At 40.6% G+C, this 23,572-nt stretch overlaps 1 protein-coding gene across 1 annotated transcript in view; it reads left to right on the top strand.

Annotated features, from left to right (window-relative positions):
- TMEM135 (transmembrane protein 135) overlaps positions 1–23,572 on the top strand; it is a gene marked incomplete at its 5' end in the record, with an annotated part of 202,461 nt that overhangs the window by 132,751 nt on the left and 46,138 nt on the right. The window lies entirely within an intron of this gene.

The following is a 23,572-nucleotide window of genomic DNA, read 5'->3' as shown; positions in this document are numbered from 1 at the left end:
TCTCACTGGCTGTGGTAGAAAGGATAAGAGATAACAGAGCAAGACGTTCCTTCTTACAATAATAAATTGCAGCACGGATGAGTTCATTTAGATAGCAAGGAAGGAAATCTTGAGAAAGAAGCGGTGAAAAGATTCCTTGCTGAGGCTACAGATTGCCTAGCCTTTCAGATCTGTAGGAACAGATTTTGGATGATATAGGTATTACCACTTAGGGAATGGAATATTTGACTTGGACTCATAGAATCATAGAATCGCTGAGGTTGGAAGGGATCTTTAAGATCATCGAGTCCAACCATTAACCTACCCTGACAAAACCACTTCTAAACCGTGTCCCAACCAAGTACCACATCTACCCTTCTTTTAAACACCTCCAGGGATGGTGAATCCACCACCTCCCAGGGCAGCCTGTTCCAATGTTTAATAACCCTTTCAGTGAAAAAATGCTTCCTAATATCCAATCTAAACCTCCCCTGACATAACTTGAACCCATTTCCTCTCGTCCTATCACTTGTCACCAGGGAGAAGAGGTCAGCCCCCACCTCTCTACGACCTCCTTTCAGGTAGTTGTAGAGGGTGGTAAGATCTCCCCTCAGCCTCCTCTTCTCCAGGCTGAACAACCCCAGTTCCCTCAGTTGTTCCTCATAAGATTTGTCCTCCAGACCCCTCACCAGCTTTGTAGCCCTTCTCTGGACACACTCCAGCGCCTCAATGTCTTTCTTGTAGTGAGGGGCCCAAAACCAAAAGCAGCACTCGAGGTGGGGTCTCACCAGTGCCGAGTACAGGGGGACGATCACTGCCCCAGTCCTACTGGCCACACTATTCCTGATACAGGCCAGGATGCTGTTGGCCTTTTTGCCATTGGACTTCCTCAGTCTCTTTCACTTTTTGGTCCACATCAATGGCTGTCATATTGTGAAATATTTGATGCAATAAGCTGTCAAAGACAGTGGCCAGTGAAGTCTTTGGAGGAGGATAACCTCGCTGTGCTTTGTTGAATGCAACTTGAAAGGTATCCCTGGAAAAAAATTCCAAATGACAGCTCTGCTGTAGAAATCGCCATGTCTTGTAAAGTGTATGGAGTGGGGACAGGAGGGCAGGGAACATTTCAGCATTCCAGGGGGGCAGGGGCAGGGAGAAATGTGACTCTTCTACCACACTGGATTAAAAGTGTTCTCCCAGAATTTCTAGTCATAGAAATATAATAGGAGAGGAACAACTACTCGGGGAGAAGACAGACAACAGAGAGGTCACTCGATCAGTCCTCAGGTTTTTTGTCGAGTTTGCCTGGGCTGGGATCGTGAGTTGGTCGTTGTCTTATCCCGTATGTGAGTTCATCATTGATTCGGTAAGATTTTGAACTGCCGTTGGAGGAATCCTCTATGGATCTATCCAGAGCCCTGAGGGAGGCAATCTTCCCATCTCCGTTGTTATCTAAAATAGAAAAGAACTGGGAGAGTCATTAAACTGCATTTCCTCTGTTTAATGATCCAAAATCACTTCAGCCTTTTCCTCATCGTAAGCAGATCAAACTGACAAAATCATGTTAGAATTACAGTACCTTCAGAAAAGTCTCAGAAAAACACCTTCTCCAAACTCAGATCTGCTTGGTTTGTAGAATGTTTTCCCGTTGACTATAAAATGCTGTTCACTGCTAATAAGCATTTATTGACACTCTTAAAGGCAGCTTTTTGTCCTCCCCACCCTGCCAAAATGTCCTAAAAGGTGCGTGAGAGCAGTAGCACTTTTGGTCATCAAGATCATATGTAATCCCTTTCATCATTCAAGATAAAATCCTAATATCTAAATGATGTAATCTGAAGCTTAAAATCTTTCTGAAAAGAGAGTTAATGTCAGCATAGCTACCAAAATATGACTGATGCTTGAGAGTTAAATGACACAAGCAATAGAAGAAAAGTAGTCTTTATTTTCTGAGTTCATATAAATTGCCTTATCTGAGGCTATTGTTAAGTTTTCTGCATGATGAAGTGCTTAATGTCCCCAGTCAGTCGCTCTGGTTGGCACCAGCATTCCTGGCGCCTCCGGGGTTAACTGAATTCAGCCCCTATTTTTGCTGTGTGTAGTTTTGAGCTGGATCATTTCCCTCGCACAGCTCGTACCGCGCTGCGGTCGCTGGCGTCGGCGCTATGAGCCAGCAGGGGTAAGAGATGGGGATAAGCGTGGAAAGCGGAGATGCTCTTCATCATTCACATGGACTTTTGTCATTTTAAAGTGACCGCATACCAGTGTGGCTTAAGGTGCTCTTTGCTGAACTCATGACACGAAATGTTATTTGGGTTGGGAAGTTCGAAACTGTCTTCTTTGTGGAGGAATTAAGGTGTATTCTATAAATCACACAACTTTCAGGTATCTTTCATGTTGCCGTGTTGTTAACAGCCTGTTAAGTTGGGCTTGTTTGGTGTTGCTTCTGGAAGACAAGCGCTCTGGTTTATAGTTACCCACTAAAAGAGAACAAAATTAATATGCTGCGTCACTGTAGCGTGATCATACCTCTCCCTTGATATGGGCATTTTCCTACCCAAACCGCCAGGAAATAGCGTTGTAAAAGATGTATGAATCCTGGTCTATGGAAGTATAGGCAAGTTCTTCTCAATTTATTTGACTGTTTCCTTTTCTAGAATGATGAATTTTCTCAGTATCTCCTTGTAGTGCCTCTCTTGAATTAGTTTCAAAACAAATTCTGTAACGGTCCTTTGACCAGGCGGTTGTGACTTGCTGATGCTTCTCGCTGACTGCCAACCCTTACACATCCGATTTCTGCCTCCAAAGCAGCAGAAAGGCTCGAAAGCCTGTGTAATGGATCTGGGGAGTTTATCATTAAAAAAAAAAAAAAAAAAAAGGAAATATTCAGATAATCTTCCTATCATTTGGTGTAGAAAAGCTTTCTCCAATAGTAAAATGAATGCCCTTTACTCTCCGTTGGAAGGCTTCATCCCCGCATCGTGTTGACGTGCTACCCCCGATCCTCCCAGCCCGTCCCTGTGGCAGATGTTTCACACTAGTTGAAAACTTCACCAAGCGGCCTTGATATTTGTCACTGGGGTTTCCCCAAAAATCTGTTGGACTGTTCAAATTTTATCGCATCTACTACGGCACAACAAGAAAAAGAAGATGTTGAATCTCCCGAGTTAAGAAGTGAGGTTCCTGAGTTGAAATGGGAGAAGTGAAACCAGGAATAATTACTCCAGAATAGATAAGTGAGAAGAAGGGAGTCAAAATAAAGCATAGATTCAGAAGAACAATATAGAAAGGAAGAGAGTAGGAAGAGGGAAGGAGAGAGCGACTGAAGAGGGGAAAAAAATAAGACCGTGTCAGCAGGCAGGACAAAAAATAGAAGAATATACTAGGAAAATAGCAGCTGCAGTGCAGATGATAGGTTTACAAGCACCAATGTTATATTTGCAGACAGAGGAAGCATATTTTAGTGTGTTTTTATTTTCTTTCTTCCATCCTCTTTTTCTGGTACTTTTCTGCTAACTCATGCCTCTGTTTTGTCTCAAAATGCTCTGCTCAACTCCACTGAAAATGATGAAATTATGCATCACTCATCTGTGGATAATTGTAGTAACTCTCATGGTGCGGTCTCCCATAACGTGTATTTAATGCACACATATAGGTAACCACAGTTGAAACGGGATTCTTTCCCCTTCCACCTTTTTTTTTTTTTCTCAAAAACTTACATTCAGTAGTGTGTCTGGGGAGAGAAACATTCCCATATCTTTAGGAATTCATCTTCAGGTGACACTGGGTCCACTGGGAACTTAATGCTCATCACTTACTCAAAAAAATGTTACTTGTGATGTCATACGATGTCCTCTCGGATTTGTTTACAAATGCACTATTTTTTTGAAGTTTCTTGGTACAAAAGCACACTTCTCTTTAATGCTTCCATTTAAAAAAAAAAAAACCTGCAGTTTGCATGGGATTAAGGTTCCAGGTGGAAAGGTTTTGATTATACCGTGATTTCATCTCATCTTATTTCAGTTCAAATAATTCGTAGTACTTTCTGTTCAGAATACTGTTTTAAACTAATTGAATAGAGTAAAACCAACAAGCATAATGCGTAAAATAAATATTTGTAAAATGCCTTTTAATTAATGTTATTTTAGTAGCAGTTTTATGCTGAATATTACACAGGGTTTTTTTGGAAGGGTGATGCAATGGCTCTGCTTTTATACATACATATTTGAAGAAATCCACGTAATAGAAAACTTACCGTCTCTGCACGATAAATGAACACCTACATATAAATCCTATCCACATAAACTTAGACAATCCAGCAATTTGGGTGAATATGTGTTGGCAGACTACAGCGCTGGTTGCTATGGTAGTTAATCCGTAGACTATATACTACCAGTTTATAATAGGCATATGTTAATTCATCTGTTCTGAACGCTAGAAAAGAAAGCTCCGTGTATGAGCTGAACCCGGCTATTATGGGAAGTTGGATGTTTCTGATGATTGATTGATCATAAGTTGAGGAGGAAATCTGCCTTCTGTAGAGATAAATCTTGAAATGTCATTTTCTGAAACAATAATTTCAGACAATCAGAAGTTATTGCTGTGATTTCACTAAGCAGAACGCGGTGCTTTTCGTAACTTGGGCTTTGCGTGGCTCCCAACAGAAAGCTCCTGGTCTCACAGTGTCGTTTGGGTATTACCTCTTGATTGAAAATAGATAATGAAAAATATAATGAAAAGAACATCTACTGTCATATGCTGCCATTAAGATGGAATATTGAAACTTGTGTAAAGTCACTGAAAACCTTTAAGAAAGGTCCTTTTGTTTGCAGAGCCCTTTATTCTATCTCATTAATGAAATTCTACCCTCCCAAATTACAGCTATTTACTCTTCTTTCCCCGTGAAACACATATCCTGTAATTTATTCAGTATTTTCGACATGATATTTCAAAGTGCCTTTATTTTCTTTTAAATGTGTGGTACCAGTGCCATATCAGTCTCTCTTGTAATCGTCTAAGCTCCCTTTTGTACAGAAGCAACTACTTGAAAGATGGTTTTGCCTTTTAATTCTACTGTCTTTTTTTTACTGTAGAATGAGGAAGCGTAATAGTCAGAGTTGCTATTATATGGATTTAATAGCAAATACTCTTCCCCTGTCTTATAAAGATTATTTTTAAGTCTTTTACATTTGCCGTAGAATTACAGGAGTACATTAAAAATCCTCTGCTATTGAATTATTAGGTAATAAATCAGAAGAAAAAAGCAGATGAGAATTTTTTTCCATGTTTATATGTGTTTTTTACTGTCCTTATATAAACATCTCAAAGTTAGTGGTTCAAAGCATTGTTTTGGTAACTGTCATTAAACTTGATTTCTTAGGTATTTTGGATGACCTGCGGAGTAGATGAAAACATTCGCTCTCCCAAGAAATGCTATAAATATCAGTTAATTTTCTTTAGTATGAGCAAAAGCAAAACATGGTATCGCAGGAGGGGGTTGCGGATGAGAAGATAACCTTCCAGGTTAACTCTGACGCTTCTCTGGCAGAGCACTGCGGTTGCTTAGTTCAGATGCACGTACGGGTAGAAAGGGGAGATAATCTGTCTTCAGGTTATATACCAACGGAATAAAAGGTGAAAAAGTATTTTTATGGTTTTATTTTCATGAAGCACATAAGATATTTTTTCTCTCTCTCTGTCATATTCTTTTACCAGGCTTGACTTTTTCTTTTTTGCCTCTTAAAACTTGCAAGGCTGCGTAGTATCGTTTTGGTTTTGGTTTAAAGGGAAGCTGCCGGCGAGTTTTGTCGAGGTCTGGTCCTGGTTCTCTGCTGCATCCGCAGGGGAGGGAGACTGATCTCCCCAAGCTCACGTTGTGTACCCACCTCTGTCTCAAAAAGGATGTAGTAGCCTTCAAGATATGTCTTTGGCATATATTTTAAGTGGAAGAATTTGAGATTATTAGTTTCTCATACAGGCACAAGGAATTTCTAGACTTAAAGGTATTACAATGAAAATATATATAAGGGCGCAAAATTGCGATGTCAACAGGACACGGTGGGCATCTTTAGTAGGTGCAGGAGCCTCTGCAGTGGCTGCCGTAGGATGTCCACAAGCAAATCCCACTTTTTTCTATTTCTGTGTTCTTATATTTGCAAGTACAAATCACTGTTTCTCACCAGTTCATTTGGGTAACGTGGGAGGAATGGGACAATAATGGTATTCGTAAAATCAAAAGAAATGAATTCCGATTTCCAGCCTTAAAGAGAACCTTAATACAATTAGGTTTTTGGCATGCCTGCGGTTCCTGTATTAAATAGGTTTTCTAAATGCAGCTTCAATTTTAGGCACCTGTCTCATAATATTTAAGTTAGGAAATATGAGGAAAAAGATGGGCAAATCAAGAGGGCAATTCCCATCTTGTGTGGGCTTAATTTATGTTGCAGAGCCGCCTCCCTCTATCTGATGATATAGGTGATTGTACACCAAACTTGCTTGCGTAAATCTAGGTGGAATAAATCTAGGCTAATGTCTTACCTAGAAACCATCTTAAAATAGTTCTGAGAGGCGGCAAGTGTTAAGAATTCATGAAATGCTGAGGTCATGCTTCCATGGTTTTTCCATGGCTTTTCTCACTTATTCTGCATACATGGCTTGTATTATCCTTCTATTTCATGAACCCATTTTTTGACTCTAATATGCAAAAAACATACCTTGTGTTCTCCTAATAAAAGCAAAAAAGGAAGGGGACATATATAAAAAAAAAGTATAAGTATTGATATTTCTGGGTTATCGCCAAAGCCTTTCAATGGGAATGACAGGAAAAAGACATCATAGAATTAATGCTTTCCCACATGGAAAAAATATGTCAAATATTTGAAAGCCTCCTTCTGAATTCTAAATAAAATTATTTTCATTTTCACAGTAACATAAAGTACAAAACTACAGTGAACTTTGTAATCTCTTTAGATCCTTGTCAAGAGTAGAAAGAGAAACCATTATACTTCTGACGCATCCTAAAGATGCTTCTCATCAATTGAGAAGGCAATTTAAATTTGCTTTTGTTTTATTTTTATCTTTCAAAAAATACACGACCATGTTATCATTGACTTGTTACTGAATTCCACTTGCATTTTTCTTAATATTCACTTGATGTCTGTTGTATTTTTTGCCAATTTGGGAATAGCATTTAAAGTATGCCTTTAAATTAGGCATTTGTCAAATAATGTTCGGTTTAATAAGTTTTTTTCCCGGTGCTGTATAAATTTTCTTGAGAACGTTTGTGATAACAATACAGTAAGTTTAGGGGTTAGAATGTAACTTTTCATATTCTTGTTTACCTTCTAAATCTGTATGTTTGCGATGCTGAGATGTTACTAGAGCACACTTACTTTAGTCTTAAGATACCAGGAGTTACTGGACTACTTTCCTGAAAAGATCCCGAGAGAAAACTTTCGGCATGTTGATGATGGTAGTCAGTCGCTCGATGCCCGTTGTATGTACAGCTTCACCCGAGGAAGCGCATGCCACATCGGTTCGTATTCCTTGCGCTCGTTACCGTGCTGTCAGCCACGGGGCGGCCGCCGTGAGAGGTTGTGGAGCGCACGTCTGTGTACCTCGCGGAGAACAAAACCAAACCTCAACATCTATATTGTAAAATTTAGGTGTTCAAAGGGATAAGCATAAATATCTTTACAATATCTCAAACTCTCCTGTTGATAGTGAGTTTTAGGAGGAGAGAAGCATCTCTGAAAAATCAGAGCAGCTGTTCCCTGGTGCCATCCCGGTGCAGAGCGGTGCCAGTGCCCAGTGCCGGTCTCTGCCTCCCCCCGTCCCAGTCGGCAGCTCCGCAGCCTCTCCTGGAAAGCGGACGAGAGGACGGGAAAGGTGAGACCGAGTCTACAACAGCAGCGGGGTTGTTATCAGCAGAGAGGGACGGTTTGTGTCGCTTTCCCCGTGCAGTTGGTGGCGGTGGCGGTGGGAGCCGCGGGGAGGGAAGGGCTGGGAGGAGGCGCTGGGTGCGACGGGGAGAGGGACGCTCCTCTCCAGTGCTTTGCAAAACGTTTTCTTCTTTGAATCCCTCTCACTCCTTTGACTCTGCACACGCTTGAGGATGACTGACGGGCTACACCGAGCGCCAAAACTGGCTGCTTCCTCTTTGCCTGCTCTTGGTATGCTGCTTGACCAGAGAAGAAAAGAGAAGCGTGCGGAGGGGAGACAGGACGGTATCCGCAGTGAAGGAGTAAAAGGCCGAGCAGGACAGGGTTTCCACCAGCCACGAACCAGCTGTGGCAGAAGGAATGGGAGAAGTTGGGTGGTTGCATGTAGGGCTGTAGCGCAGCTTTGTGTCTTCAGTTTTACTAAAGTTCTTCAGAGAGAGCACTTACTTAAAAGCATATTGGATCATCCAAGTACCTAATTAACAAGTCACCAGCTCATTTCCCCCCCCCTTTTTTTTTCTGCCCCTTGATCTAATGGAGAAACATTATCTACTCTTGCAGCACTCTGTCTTCAATTCTGTTTTTATATACCTAAGCATTACCTAAACCTTTATTATGCTCAAATGATACCCCAGAATAAAGGTGATCATTGTCCCTTTGGCTTTTTTTAAAAAAGATGGATACTGCCTCAAACCCCTTGAACCGCCTTTCTTGTCAAAGGAGGTTTTCCAGTCCCAGTTCGTGCTATTTTTCACTTTGTCTTTCAAGTTGAAAAGGTGATAGTGGATTGAAATAAGTAGGCGTGTATTTTATTGCTGTGTTATACGCTTGTCTTCAAACTAGCTCTGTTCTTGAAGGTATAAGCTATGGCTAGATTAGATCCAAATGAGGAATATTAAGTGTGGGGGCTGGAGTCAGGCTGGTTTTTTATTTTCTCACGGTTCACACCGCTCCCGATCCTCCAATATGCTGAAGGGCTGCAGAGTGGGCTTTCTCGGCTGTCAGGGAGCGAAGGAAAGGCTGTTCTGTCTAATTCCCGTCTCTCCGAGCTTTTTTTGTGGTTGCAGCTTTTCATATTGCGATATGCCGATATGTCTGTTCCTTAGTAATAACGTGTGAAAAGTCAAGAAGACACTCTTGAAGCGGGTGACTTCTCTTTTGTTGGGCTTCGCTGCTTTTAAACAGAACCAAACCCGCTTTTACACTAATCTCAGGTGGGTTGCTTCGTTGTTTCTCGTGGATTAAGTAGTACAAACGATTTTAGGACTATATGGGAAGAAAGGAATACATTTCGATAAAAGCATTGTGTGTTTTCCATTGCCGCTTTGCGTGGTACGCATGCCAAGTTGCATGCCACAAAACAACTAAACGTGGATTTTGGTACTGTGTATGCACTATTAAAATGTAACTAAATAGTCTATAGAAATTACTTGTGTCTTTCGGAGTTAAACGGTACACCGGTTTTTGCAAATAGGTCATGACATTTGTTAAATCAATAAGTTTACTCTTTCATAAAAACCACTAACTTTTGAATAAAATACGAAGAGATTAAATTTAATTTTCCATGTGTGGTCACTTTTAGACATATGGTACGTAGGCTCCTGGAATTTATTTAAACCTCTTCTTTCCAACAGTAAATCTTGTCCTCGTTTTAACAGATTGCTTTACATGTCGGCGGATCCAGTTGCACCGCCTCCTCGGGAGAGGAAGCGCGTTACCTACAGACAAGGGGTGCGAGAATTATGGCTGTACAATAGGGAGTATTTTTCCACCATTATCACTTTTCAGCGGAGATTCTTTTTCAGATACGTAACAGTGACTCAATGAACCGGGAAGGTGTTTACCTGCAAGGTGATCTGCTGGTAACGGGAGAAGCTTTTGAGGGCTAAAATTTCAGGCGTCTCTGTCCAGAGCCATCCCCAAAGGAAGAGAAAGAGGGTCTCCTCCCCTTCTTTAGGTTTCGTCTGTCAATCACAAAGGGCTTTTGTCCTGCCGGCATATCGGTGTGTCTGGGCTTTGGCTGTTCATCGTCTTCCTGTCATCCTTAAATGCAAAATAAAAGAGGGGAACCAGCTTCTGGTTCTCAGGCTTGGAGAATAAACTGCTTGTGGCTGCTGGGGCCGGCGGTGTCCCAGCTGCCCTGGAACGCCTTCTCCGGGGATGCCATCGCTGGCCGCGCTGCGCATCACCCGTGTGGCTCCCAGCTCCCCAGAACAAGGCTGATATTAACAAGCCAGGTGATGAGAAAGCAATCGAGCTTCGCAGAGTTGATTTCCCTCTTTGATCCCGGCATTCAGGTGTCAAGGTCTGCGAGTGGAAGCGTAGTGCAGACAAGATTTCCGGTTGCTTTAATCCCGGGGCTAAAAAGATTCATTCACGGGGTGTGGGGACTGGATTTTGGTTTTGCAGGATTTCAAAACTGTTAGATATGTATTGCTTATGTTCATCGCCAAACATTATAGAAAGTTTGTTCCTTCCGTATTTAAAATAATTTTTCTGGAAGATTTTTCTTGTGCGTGCGCGGTATGGTGAGGATTTGGCAGCTATTTGCCTCCCCCTTTCACGCGCATTTGAGGCACTTTACATTTTACAGATGGAGTACTAAGGGAGAAGATTTGAGTAGCCTGCAGAAGGTCAGATACAAAATTTGTGGTAGTGATGCCTTTGAGTCATAGAGTTCCAGTCCAGTTCTTAAATCACGAGGCTCTCTCTCCTGCATTCCTGTTACAGGACATAATTTAACTTTAAAAAGCGGGGCATGGCAGAGGATTGCTGTCAGAGAATGAAGATAGGAGTAGGATACGGGCAGCTGTATAACAAGATAGCGTTTTAAGCCAAATAAACACTAACTCAGTGGATGCATTTTTCATTTCCTTTTTCAACAGAATCGGAGACTTTTATTATATTTTAGCTTTCTGAGAGAGCGGGAACATGAATTTCGGTTTCCTAATATTTGCTTCTCTTTTTAACCAATTTTCAAAAGAGAATAGGGAAAGAAAAGGAGCTGAACAACAAACAGATTGTACGACTGTAAAAGTTGACTTTTTACTTTTTGTCATCACCTTATGCAATGTTTTCCCGGGGAACTTTACACGTCAATTAAGATTTGAGAGATGTACTTTTGTCATATGGTGAAAGTGAAGTTGATTTAATGCTTTTGTGCTCTTATTTCTCTTGTTTTCTTTACTCTCCCAGCTCCTTGGCTTAATTTCTTTTTCCCAACTGTTTCCTGTCAGTTCTTCCTGTTTTTGCTGCTACTCTATTAAAAATAGTTATCTAGTTTTGCTGAGCTGAGGGGTTTGTCTGTGTAGTTGCTTATTTAATTTAGAAAAACAAAATCCTCTTGACATTAAGGAAAGAAAGAAGAGATCCCTTTGAGCAGCAGTTTTGAAACTTTTAAGAACAATCTGTTTGTTTACAAAATGCATCTAGGAAAGGAGGGTCACACCGAGAAATAAATCGTAATTCTTAGCGGATGGATTAGATTTCAGAAATCCCTGCCTGTCGTTTGTGTGCTGCCTGTGTTTGTTTGACTGCTACAACCCTTTGTAGAGGGAGAAACTGAGCTGTAGTTCTTGCAGACACCGTCGTGGTCATGAAATACATGTCCTAAACTGGTAACTCGCACTCATCACATGTTTCTCATTTGATAGCAGTCAGGGCGGAAAATCTCCATTTCATGAAAAGCAGAAGGCAATTACGTTACATTAGAATCTACATGTTTTGGTATGTATTTTTAAAATGAATAGTCTTTCTGTTTATATAAGGGTTGCGCACAATTAAGTATTTTACATGTAACTGCTGCACAACTTGAATATATATTTGTAGTCTAAAGAGTACAGTCCCAAATATGGCTTTTAACATATGACATTTATATTTCATTTTAGAAACAAGCATATTTTTAACTACAGGCATTGGAAATACTTGGAATTCTGTTCCTGTGAGCTAATTGCTGACTAGAATAGGAAAATAAGAGCTACTTTGTGGTTAGATGCTTGTGGTCTTTCTTTTGGCTTTTGGCCCTAAGATAAAATGTCAGAGAAAACACACTAGTGGATAATGGTATCAATCAGTGTATCCTGGACATAATTTGAAGCCTGTCAAATGTCTGCTACTTTATAAACATTGAATTACATCGTTCTTCTTCATTCTGCTTTCTGCTTATATAGTATTTGGTTAGAAGAGTATAAATTATGTCATAGATGATTTTCACAGACACGCTTCGGTTCATAAAGTCTCAATTTCACAGAAAAAGAAACTGCTGTGAGAAATCAGCTTCTTCTGTGAAACTGAGACTTTATGGGCCATTTCAAAGATTCTGAAGAATGAGACATTCTTTACTCTCTTTCGTATGTTTGATATATTGCCTGGAAACCATACTGAGGGAAGGTTTCTAGTCTTATATTTTGAGCCTAAATAATCCTTGCCCCAAACTAACCAGATCTGATTAATGGAGTAGTGAGCTGTAATTCAGAATCTGGCTCTGCTCTTGCTAACATTAATATCAAGCCATGGGTCTAATCAGCAGGTGAAACTACGGTTCAAAAATTCAATGGCGAGTTTTCAATGGATTGTCAAGAAACTTGTATTTCACTTATGGTGTGAATAAGAGAATTGTATAAGTAAACAGTAAGGGAGGAAAAACCTGAAGAAACATTAAGTTAAAACAGTCATGTTCACAGTTGAGATATTACTCTAAAGAGGAGGAATTTATGCATATTAAGGTAAAATTTATGTGTTGTTTTTTTTTTTTTTTTAAGTGGGAAGAATACCTTAGGTATTTTAAATATTAATCTTCTGCTGTCAGGATACTGAGAGAGATTTTTTTTCTGTATAAATTTGAATTAAGGCATAGTTAATTTTTTTCCATGAAACATTAAAGTAGTGTTTAGCCCAGGATCATGCAAATGCCAAAAATTCTGTCTCTTTGAAGACACTTAGAAGAAACAAGGAGTTGAATAACAGCGTGCATAGTTATTGGTCAAGAAGGAATTGTGTCAAGTCAATCTGGCTTCCTTCTGGGAAGATAAGAGGCTTCGTTGATTCAGAAGTAATAGAGGATATCATTCAGTGAGTCTTTAGGCAGACTCTCATGTGACGTGCTCATAAGCAAGGCCTCAAAGTATGCCGGAGGGAAAAAAAGCTCTTACTTAAAACAGGCTGAAAAAACGGAGTTCTGAGTTTACTGTCAGAGCGGAAGTATCGTCCGGGGAGAATCGGTTCCATCCACAGGTTTGATATCTCTAAGTCATCATCCTAGTCATTAAGAAAGGTGTTGAACAATGAGATCCAGCCGGTCTTCCAAGATGTCTGGTTTTACCCACAGATTTAATAAATACGTCCATCGAAACAATTTGGCAAATTGCAGAGATATTCCCAAAATATAGGATGCAATTTCAATGAAGGTTCTGCTCTTCGGAAGAAAGAATTAGCTGTACAGATGGAGAATCTGGAACCGCTTCCTAGGTCACAGCTCTTCACAGCAGGGCCTAGGCGTTAGGTTCCAACCTGAACATGAGTCGAAGGATCAGGATGTGGAAAAAAGCAGTTGTAATTGGATATATAAATAAGAGTACAAGGTGCAAAGCACGGGAAGTTGCTGTTGCCATCTCCTCAGTGTCGGTAATGTCAGCTGGAGTAAGAGCATACAGTCTGTGCATGGACACGTTGTGGGGAGCCCAGAGCAGAATGAGAACGATCAGACATTTATAGACCATATTCTTTGAGGAACTTGAAATTACTTGCAAGGCTTTGTTTAGTCTAGAAAAAGTCTAGACTGATAGTGGTCTCCTCACGTACGCAATACTTCTCTAGTGAGGAAAAGAATACTGAATTCTCTCTTGGGTGAAAAGTGGAGAAATAATAGACTAAAATAGAAACAAGGTAGATGCAAGTTGGAAATAATTTTATTGGAGAAACTTTCTTACATTAAGACTCACTAAACAGTGGGATAGTTTGTTCACAAACGGGGAGATTCCATCATTGCATCGTCCATCATGGAAGACCAGGTTAGACATGAATGGTAGAGCTGTAGTCCTTGTTTTTGATGGAGAATGGACTGTATGAAATTTCTTCTGTTCCTATCTTCTGTAATTTCATGTGATTATTCTATATAACTTGTGATATAAGTGGAAGTGTAATTACGTTTCTCTCTGTGAGGCTGCACGGTGATTCTGAGCTCAGGAGGACTACTCAAGTGGGAGAGCATTTGTAAGTGGAGACTAAAGGGGTGGCGTCAAACTAACATAGACATTTCAGTGTTTGTACTAGACTTCTTAAAATAATCAAATTTCCGTTGCCTGCAGGAATTGTTCCTGCATAAGGAGTGAACCGTCACTCCTTAAAGAGACTCCGTTAGAAGTGATACGTTTTGTGTGTGTCACCGAAGTGCCAGAGAGCAGTCAATTGTACTTAGCGGTAGAATTTATGAGGAAGGACTGCTAAGAAAATAAATAAAGATTGGTTCTAAGAGTGAGACGGTATGCTCAGGAGTAACTGGAACACCTTTGTGATTGAATGCAACAGAAACATGCATGGTAGGCATCGTATACGGGGTCTCAAGTGCATGCTTGTATGCCTTTATTCCAGGAGCGCAAGGTCTCCTGGACAAAGAAAGGAAAAAAAACCATGATTGTAGCCCAGACCTTTATGTAACAGCTGCTGTAGAAGGCTGTTTGAAATCCTGTCGATCTTGAAATCTCCTCAATTGTGTGATGGAAATACCAAGTAGCTTAAGGTTTTTCCCATCATTCATTTCCTGGTTTAGAATTTGTTTTCTCTCCCTGTTGCTACATGAAAAACTAAATAGATAACTGCATGTAGTACTCGAGGAAAAATTAAATTAATAAAATGCTTGAAACCAGAATGTAGAAATAAATGGAAAAGCTTCTTTCTGGAATTGTTTCAAGCTTATTCTTTTGAATTTTGGAAAGAATAGTTGATAAAACAAGGCAAAAAAGTGATTTGATTAGTCCCTGCCCTTTTGAAAAGTTAAATTTTAAGCACAGTGAAAAGGAATCCCTGTTAGGTTTTCTGCATTTGTCACCTTCCAAAGCTGATTTATGAAACTGGAATTTAACTCATCCTCTGTTGTCACTCTGTAATACAGACTGAGGGGTTACTTATAATTTCTTGCCGATACACCTCTCCTCACGGGTGCGAACAAAGGGTAAGCCTTGTGTTGAAAGCTAAACTTTCAAATCTTTTAAGATGTTTGGAAAGTTATTTGTGGCTTCTGATAAGAGTGCGAAAGTTTTCACTGTACTGTACGTGCTGTGAGTTGGTGACAAGGCAGAGTCCGTTCGAGCTAAATCCGTGCAACCCCCCAATCAGTACTCGTCTCACAGTATCACAGTATGCTAGGGATTGGAAGGGACCTCAAAAGATCATCTAGTCCAATCCCCCTGTCGGAGCAGGAACACCTAGACGAGGTTGCACAGGAAGGTGTCCAGGCGAGTTTTGAATGTCTCCAGAGAAGGAGACTCCACAACCTCCCTGGGCAGCCTGTTCCAGTGCTCTGTCACCCTCACTGAGAAGAAGTTTCTTCTCAAATTTAAGTGGAACCTCTTGTGTTCCAGCTTGAATCCATTACCCCTTGTCCTATCACTGGTCGCTACTGAGAAGAGCCTGGCTCCATCCTCATGACATTCCCCCTTTATATATTTATAAACGCTAATAAGATCACCCCTCAGTCTCCTCTTCTCCAAACTAAAGAGACCCAGCTCCCTCAGTCTTTCCTCATAAGGGAGATGCTCCACTCCCTTAAGCATCTTAGTTGCCCTACGCTGGACTCTCTCCAGCAGCTCTCTGTCCCTCTTGAACTGAGGGGCCCAGAACTGGACACAATACTCCAGATGCGGTCTCACCAGGGCAGAGTAGAGGGGAAGGAGGACCTCTCTCGATCTGCTAACCACCCCCCTTCTAATACAGCCCAGGATGCCATTGGCCTTCTTGGCCACAAGGGCACAGTGCTGGCTCATGGTCATCCTGCTGTCCACCAGGACCCCCAGGTCCCTTTCCTCTACACTGCTCTCTAACAGGTAGCTCCCCATCCTATACTGGAACCTGGGGTTGTTTCTGCCCAGGGGTTGTTTCTGTTACTGTCTCGTGGGTAATATGATTAGAAATAACATAGGCTAACATCCTATGGCTTCTCTAGACCCTTAGCAGAGTTGTTTAGCGTGTGTTACTAAATGCTTGAGTTTGTTTTAACAACTGATAATTATAAAGGGAAAGTGAAAGCCTAAATTATTCAGGTTTCTTACCCAATCTCCACGCTTTTCTCTTTGGGCGTAGAAGAAACGTTTGCTTACATTACGTGTTTGATAAGCTGAAGTTGATGATGCGGTCATTTATAGTGTGATTGCTCTGTGCGGATTTGCTCTCGGTTGTCTTTGGGAAGTATATCTTGTGTTACTCAGAAGTTATTACCGTGATTCGCCAACGCAGTCTGGTGATTTTTACTGCACTTTCAGTCTCTCAGCACTTCCCTATTTCAGACATATTTGATTCATGGAGAGCTAATACTAATTTAAAAATATAAAATGCTATTTTTTAAAATCTCATTAAAATCATACGCTATGCTTAATCCCATGCATTTCCCTCTTCTTAAAGTGCCTTTGCAATCAAATAGCAGCGATTAATAGAAGTATGCTGAACATGCCACCTGGTACTCAGAATTATAGATAACACTGTGACTGATACGCACATTTGCACGCACATGCACCCGTTGAAAAGCCGTTATCTAGGTTTCAAGGAAAGGCATTACAGAAAAATGCGGCATTTCTTGCGAAGAAAGAAGTTAACATAAAATTAATTTTCTTTTGAGTATTCTTAAATGCAGTCTCATTACGTAATGTACTTGAAGGTGAAAACATCTGATCTTTGAGATCCCTTTTGATTCGAAGTTTGAAAAATTTATCTGTCGTTGGATCTACAAGTGGATTTTAAGGATTTAATTTATACTACTGTACTAATATAAAATAAACAAGACTTTGAAAAACAATCAAAGCTATGATGGTTTGTTTTGGGTTCCAGAAACAGTTTGGTTGTCCGTCTTCCCCTTAATTGTATTAAAAATGTGCGTTTCTATTATTTGCCCTCTAACTGGTGCCTCTCTTTTCCTCTTCCCAAAAAACAGCTTTAGCTCTAACTATTCTTTGAGTTTGAGCAAAAATATTTTGTATATAAGTACCATATTGTGTGTGTATATATACACAGAAGCCTTATATTACTTGAAATAACTTAAGATTACATATTAGAAAAGATAATGGTGCTTTAAATTGTCATAGCATCAAGATAAGATTTGCAAATATGTCAGTTCGAGGTCTTGTTTTTTTCCAGTCTTTTCTGCTCTCTTTTGTACATTACTCCTATTATCTATCATCTGTTTAGAGGGGCTTTCCTTGTCCGGAAACTGGAAAAGTTTAAACCTCAGTTCTGCCCAAATTATCCTAACCTTCCCATTAGATCAATCGTGGAGGTTTCCTTTCCACAAATGAGATGATCTGCTAGACTCGTGCTTTTTCTGTCATTTTATTCTATTTGCAAAAGCAGGAAATAAGGAAAATAATAATAATTTTTCATTTGTGCAAGTACTCCTTGTCACCCTACGTACCATTAGGCTGCTCGTAAAACTCAGCATGGCATTTGGACATCTCTCTTACTCTACCACCATGCAGAGTGAGCTTTTGGTGAATGACTCTTTTTGTAGCCATCTGCCTGATAATTTTTTTTTTTTTTTTTTTTTTGCTTAACTGGAAAAGATTACCTGGCGTACTCGGCATTCATCTCGGGAACCCGACGCCTTCCCTGTTCTGCTCAGCATCCCTTCTCCTGGGCTTTGCTTTTTTCATCTTCTGTCAGATCTAATTTGGTGCAGATACCTTGTTTTGCTTCTTATCTCAGCAGGTAAAAGTTAGGTAGAACTTATCTGCATTTTTACATTCACAAAAGTTTTCCAGAAATCTCTTCATCTAAGAGTTGTCAAGTACTGTAAAATATGCACTCAAATGCCATTTTTAAATAGCAACTTCCCTGTGTTTTATTTCACACTGTATAAGAATTGCAACTTAAAAGATAAAGACAGATGAAAGAAAAGAAAGTTTAATAATTTGCACCATTGGTATTTCAGAAGGCATTGCCACTTAAGGTTCATTAAAGTTTTTTAAGGAATTAATTGTAAATTCCTTTTTTTTTTTTTTGTTTGAATACCAGCTGTTTTAGTTCTGCAATGATATTTCCTGACTTTTTAAGAACTTCTTCCTTCTGATATTAATTATGCTAACAATAAAAAAAGGGCGAGGGACAAAAAACAAGGACTATTTTAATTTTCTTTTCAATTAAAGTATTCTTCACTATAATTTGTTGGAATAATAGATAAGCACTTTCTTAGATTTATTGTGTCTAAGAACTATTTTAAGTGGAATATTACCTCAATTATTTTACCTGCTATATTGAAAGTAGTACTTGGGAATTGGGTTTTTGATCTAATATAATCTCACATATTTTCTGATATGTATATCTAACAAACATACAGAAATTGCTTTGTTGTCAGTGTCAAGTAAGCTGATAGTTGATGGTGAATGCATTGGTCTCCCCCAGCTTAAGCAAGACTCAGGAATGCAAAATACTCATTTTTTCCTTTATGTAATTGTATAATGAATATTTCTTAAATAGCGTCCTATAAAAGCTCAGGCATTCTCAGATATGTACAGGAAAAAGCTGTGTTTGCATTGTGTAAAATATATTCCATAACCAGAAAATTCTCTCCTCTTTTACACCAATGGCCAGAATTGCTCAAGGTGGTATGTTAGACGTGAAATGGAGCTGTAAGGCTCAAACTCAGCCTAAAATTTCACTTGAGGAAAAGCAGAGGGAAGGCAGGGCTGTAAACGTGGTCCTTCCGTAGCGGGCGAGGTGGCCGGTGGGAAGGAGAGCTCCTCCGGCCCTCAGCCGTGCAGTGCCCGCCTGCGGAGATGAGGAACCCCTCTCTGGGGGCTGGCGGCAGCCTGGTGCTCCAGAGGCTTTGCAAGTTCCAGCTTCAGAAAACCGTCTGTCAAGCTCTTTAAGGAGATACTCAGGTAGTCCTGAGCCTTAGTCAACAGCCAGCTGAACATGAGCCAGCAGTGTGCCCAGGTGGCCAAGAAGGCCAACGGCATCCTGGCCTGTATCAGGAATAGTGTGGTGAGCAGGACTGGGGGAGTGATCGTCCCCCTGTACTCGGCACTGGTGAGGCCCCACCTCGAGTACTGTGCTCAGTTTTGGGCCCCTCACTACAAGAAAGACATTGAGGCGCTGGAGCGTGTCCAGAGAAGGGCAACAAAGCTGGTGAAGGGTCTGGAGAAGCTGAGGGAACTGGGGTCATTCAGCCTGGAGAAGAAGAGGCTGAGGGGAGATCTTATCGCTCTCTACAGCTCGCTGAAAGGAGGTTGTGGTGAGGTGGGGGTCGGTGTCTTCTCCCAAGTAACGAGTGATAGGACAGGAGAAAGTGGCTTCAAGTTACAGCAGGGGAGGTTTAGATTCGATAATAGAAAAAATTTCTTCTCTGAAAGGGTTATCAAACATTGGAATAGGCTGCCCAGGGAAGTGGTGGAGTCACCATTCCTGGAAGTATTTAAAAGACGGGTAGACATGGTGCTGAGGGACATGGTTTAGTGGTGGTGTTGGTAGTGTTAGGTTTATGGTTGGACTTGATCTTCAAGGTCTCTTCCAACCTAGCCGAGTCAATGATTCTATGCAAATGCTGATGGTCTCTGCCATATGTGAAGGACATGGGAAGGGGGTTTTCTCTTGTGCAGAATAACGGGAAATTTCTTTAGCTCATTATATTTTTTAAATTTTTTTCCTTTGTTTTAAACAGTGATGTCAGTGAGCTCCTGACTGTGCGGTGGTAGAGAGTTATTTGAGCTCTCCAAGTGTTGGCAGCTGTAGTTACTTCCATTTGTATAGGGTTTCTCTTTCTGTTTGCCTCTGACCTGCATGAGCTTGGTTGAGGCAGAACTCAGTAAAAATGCTCAAAGGCTGTCTGTCTCTCTTCCTACATTTATTTTATTCAGCAATTAAATAAAAGTTTTCTGAGGTAAAGGATTTTAAAGAGTAACATTGTCTGATACAGTTAATTTATAAACTATTTATCTCACAAAAAGTTTAAATTAGGACCTAGGAGATGATTTTTTTTTTCCAAAATTAATTTTGTTTTAAACACACAAACAAAAATACGCAGTACCAATGTAAGCGCATAACCTTGAATAAAATTCGGCGTTTAGAGACTGAAATTCATCCAGCTGAGCACTGGGCAAACAAAATGCGTGTTCAAATTTTATATAGATTCTTCCAAGGTTATGAACATACATAGAAATTATTGTACTGCAACAGATCAATGATTCATCTAGTCCTGCTGAGAAGTGCTGGTGAAGCATGCCAAGAAGTAAATCAAGGACTTGATCGGGATTTCAAGTCTGTCACGCAATGCTTAACCCAGCTGGAGACCTGGCAACTGAGTACAAGTCACGGGTGACTAACCTCCCCCCACCTCCATCTTCCACAGGAGATCTCATTCCTTCATTGACTCAAAAAGTCTTAGTCCTCGAAGGTACTTTCAGAAAATTCCATAACGGAGCGCTGGTCTTCTGGGTTGGGCTTGGCACAGGGAGGCTGCTGCTTGTGGGCACTTGCTCCAAGCTTGCAAAACGGAGTTGTGTAGCCAGGAGGTCTGCACGGCAGGTCTTCTGTACCTGTCCTGCCCTCCCCAGGAGCAGAGAAGGTAGCTCCTCATTCTCATACCTGTGCGAAGTCCTGGAAGAATAGGAATGTGACGTAAGATGGAAAAATGGTAGATTGGTAGGTTGTATAGTTGGGGGAAAAGGGAGAACTTCTGTCAAACTACCCTGTAAACAATAATTTCAACACCCCGTGTCCTCCCCACCCCCCACTTTTTTATTAAATAAGGTCATTATGTATTTTAGTTCTGCTCATTAACAAACAGTTACCCCTTCCTTTGGAAGAAGTAGTGACCTCAGAATGGCCGAGAACTGTGCTTGCAGGGTGCAGCGTGGCTTGTGAAGGCGCCAACCAAGCCCCGTAGATCTGCTGTAACTACAAGAAACAGGAACAGTCTTCACATGTATGGCCAAGTCTGCCTGCAGTGAGGCCCCATCATATGTGTAAACAAGCCTACATATAGTTGGATGTATGGTTGGTCATGAATTTAGAAGGAGACGTGTGAGTGACCCTCTCCTCTTGAAAAACTGTAAGGGATCTTCAGTTTGATGGAGCGCCTATTAAAATTTGATGGGGAGCAAGTTGCTGACTAGTCCATGGTGTGTGAGTCCTGAATCCTGTATTGGGGGATGGAAGAGAAGGAATTTCCCTTTCCCTCTTGGAAGCAATTAGAAGAGAACATTAATAACCTACTTGAAAGCTTGGCTGTTGTAGGTTGAGGAAATACAGAGGAAGACGTGTAGGAAATACAGAGGAAGACGTGTAGAAATCTTCCTGCTGGGGGTCTGCTGGGCTACCAGGGCTCCTTCAGGGTTGGCAAATTCTTCAATATTGACGAGATGAGTGTTGTCGGTGGGTGATGATCCGAGTTTAGGTCATGGTGGCCAGAGAGAGTTATCTATTAGGCTCAACTGGAGTCCCGCCTGCGGCAGCACATCTCCTGCTGTGGTCTCTGGCAATGCCGTGTTTTGGTGGATATCTAGTGGTACTACTGCTGGACGTCTGTTGTTAGAAACCAGGTGTACTAGCAAGTGATGATCTGGTCCATTTGAATTGAAGTTGTTTGGGTTTCAAAGCTGCTTGAAAACTTTTGGGTGACATAACCTGTTAATGAAGGTTTGGTGGTGGAAAAATGCACCCACATGTGTGGGTGCCAGGCTTGCAGTAGAAATCAGGTTTTTGATTAATTCTCGCTCCATTCCTCTGCTGATTTTCATTATTTTTTCAAACCAGGTGACTTATGACAGTGTTTTTTTTTTTAAATATAATGTTTGGCCAGTGCGTGTCTGGTGGCACGGTGTTTGAATGGATTAATATGGATGCTCACTACAAAGTTAAAGCTGACATACTGTGGATTTCGGTCTCAGAAAATCAAATACTGTATTTAGCACATTTGCTATTGAAATATCTCATATTCACATCAGTAATACAGGAAAATAGAATATTCTCTTAATACTTACTACTACTTAACGCTTGTTTCCTGTGTAAAAATCAAATATCATTGGGAACTAGGAAATATAAAATAAAAATTCAAACTAATCAATACATTTATGAGATACATAATCACAGGTGTTGTGTGACTTGCCAGGACTGGGTTCAATTGGATGCTAATTTTATGTTACAGTTAAGAATTTATGAAGCGTTGACTAAGCTTAAGGTGCTGTGAAGATGCACTATAGGGATGTTCATTTTATTGAAAACCTGATTTTGTCACAGAAGAAGTCTTACGGAAGATAATAGCTTGATACATTGATTTCTTCAGCAATTTGTGGCAGGACTCAGTTTTACAGCTGTTTTCTGCCCTGTCAGATTTCTTCTGGCTTCAGCAGAGTTCTGGCTAAAAAATGTGATCTACACCTCACACAGAGCTAATTTTACAGATGGAGAACTGATCTTTTTCTTTTTTTTTTTTTTTTTTTTAGGGCTTGATTAAAGAGAGGTTTTTCATCTGTTTATAAAGTTGCATAAAAACGGCACCCTCCAACTTTTTATCTACGCTTCCAGTCACAGTAATAGCTTTAATAAAGTGATCCCACGTGAAGAGACACGTGGGTATTGGTGATATACCCAGCAGTATATGTAGAGGAACAGTAGTGCCAGACACTACTCTGTGATTTTATTGCAAAAGTGGATATAATTTCTTAGTTGAGGAAAAGAAATCAGAAAAAATATTATTTTGAAGATGAGCCAATTCATATATTCCTGGACATTACGCAGACCGCCCAGATCTGAAGTCGTGTTTTACATCTCTTAAATCTAACTAGATTCAACCAAGTCTTGAACTGCCTGCTTGAGGCCAACTGAATGCCACACGCTTAGAAAAGGAAAATCTGCCTTTTAATTTCCCTTTCTTTTTGTATCTTCCTTAGTGAAAGGCTTCACAGCGAGTAAGCCTGATGAGTTTCTGGAGTAACGTCACAGCAGAGGATTTGTGTATATCAGAAATGTAGTGTTCCTTGATGAGAATTAGATTTACAGACTCCTGGGATAATTACAATTAATCACTCAAGGAGAAAAATGGGCATGCTCCTGCAGTGCAATCTCTTTCCAGCTGTGTCTCTGTGTTGCCACAGTCTGGGCATGGCATCTCACAGAAATTTTACCCCTGAGGGTACCTCTACTACAGGACAAGCCAAAAAAATATATATGTGTGTGTGTGTGTGTGTGTATGTATGTGTGTATCATGGATGATTGTGATTCAAGAAGGAATTTGGCAAAGTTCAGTAAAACTTCACACCTTTGTGGCAATCCGTGTCGGATGGTGGAACGGACCCCTGTGTCTTCTCCGTTTCATAAAGCATCAGGAGGAAAAAAAGGGTATCTTTCTCTCGTATTGGGAACCTCATTGAAAGATGAGGAAAATGTGGATATCCCCAATCCTAACACTTTATTGTTTCACTTAGATTCCTGTTTCATTCTGCATTTATCTGCAA

Source organism: Vanellus vanellus, assembly GCF_965231255.1.
Source record: "Vanellus vanellus genome assembly, chromosome: 1".
Lineage (NCBI taxonomy): Eukaryota > Metazoa > Chordata > Aves > Charadriiformes > Charadriidae > Vanellus > Vanellus vanellus.
Note: the sequence above shows the minus strand (reverse complement) of the source record. Positions and strands in the feature narration are given on the sequence as shown.